This window comes from Myodes glareolus, chromosome 27, assembly GCF_982192425.1.
Source record: "Myodes glareolus chromosome 27, mMyoGla1.1, whole genome shotgun sequence".
Classification (NCBI taxonomy): Eukaryota; Metazoa; Chordata; class Mammalia; order Rodentia; family Cricetidae; genus Myodes; species Myodes glareolus.
In genome coordinates, this window is record NC_142052.1 from 2,044,144 (window position 1) to 2,045,519 (window position 1,376).

The following is a 1,376-nucleotide window of genomic DNA, read 5'->3' on the forward strand; positions in this document are numbered from 1 at the left end:
GTTTCATAAATACAGACTAAATTAAAGTCTTCTAGAATAGTTCTCTAGTGTGGGCCTCCAGAAAAAAAAGTTACAATGGCCAATAGCTACTTTTAGGGACTTGTATTAATTACTCTTCTTGGTGGCACTGCCATTTACAAATCAACAACTTAGGCAACAAACAGTTGCCGTTGTGTTCTCTGTGTTCCGCTTCCTAAGGGTAAGCGTGGCATAAGTGGGAAAGACAAACAAAGCTCCCTCGGGTCAGCTGGTTAGAGTCTAAAATTAAACCATGAGCGAAATGCTTAGGGTGCAATGTTCATTTTGTTCTGAGAGGAGGAAAGCAAGCCAGAGTTTTTGCCTTGCAGGACAGAATTTGTTACACTGATTTGTTTCTTTTCATTTGTCTGGGGAAAACACCCGATTCTCACACAGTTCTAAAGCTTCTGTAGTATTCGAGGGGGCGGAAAAACAAACCTCGCTGAATACTGTGTGCTAAGAGTACTAGACTTTCCTGGTATGCACAACGAACTTGCTTATCTCAAACACCAGCTCCTCAGGAAAGCATCCTGAGACCTTGTCTTTCCATCCTCCTTGAAAGGGTTGCTCCATTTTATGACCCAGAGACTCCCACTTTGTGCTGAGGTGACCACTCCATGACCTTGATGACGTGCCAAAAGAGACTTTTTTTTTTTTTTTTTTTTTTTTTTTTTTTTTAAGAAAAATCATGGTAGGATTGTATGGACTAAACCCTTGTCAGGAGTACTGGAATGGTCTGTGCTGGTCTGTGCTGGACTAATGAGGCATGGATGTAAATTGTTCCTTCAAACAATGCTTGACAAACCCCTGTAATTCCCTTACATTTTCTCTTTTTAACCTTTCAAAGGACCTTCAAACCCTTTCCAAAGGGGACACATTGTATATTCACCACCATCTGTGCTCCTTGAATTGCAATTCCAAGACCTTCAAATAAACACTTAAAGAAAAAAAAAAAACCACTTAAAACCTCATCTGCCCTATTTGGATGGAAATATATATTGAACGTATCAAGTAAATATTCTAGTTGGATTTTACTGAAGCAAGTAAATGTAAGATGTACGGCTGGGTAGTATATTGGTAAGCTCAGAAAAACAAGCCAGCAAGCAAATGCCTGAACAATCAACCACCCTGCAGAGCTACAAGACTTTCGGGTCCGATCATGAAACTTGGAGTATGGTCTGAGTCCTAATAACAGGAGGGAGCTGTTGTTTTCTTAGGTTTGGAAATGCTATTGTGGATAGGAAACCAGAATCTTTCTTCTTACGAGAGTCGGTTAAACGACGTAGTTTGATATGTGTGAAACTTCCTCAAATAGCATAAGAATGAGCACCCACTTTTGTCTGTACAAAATGTTTTCA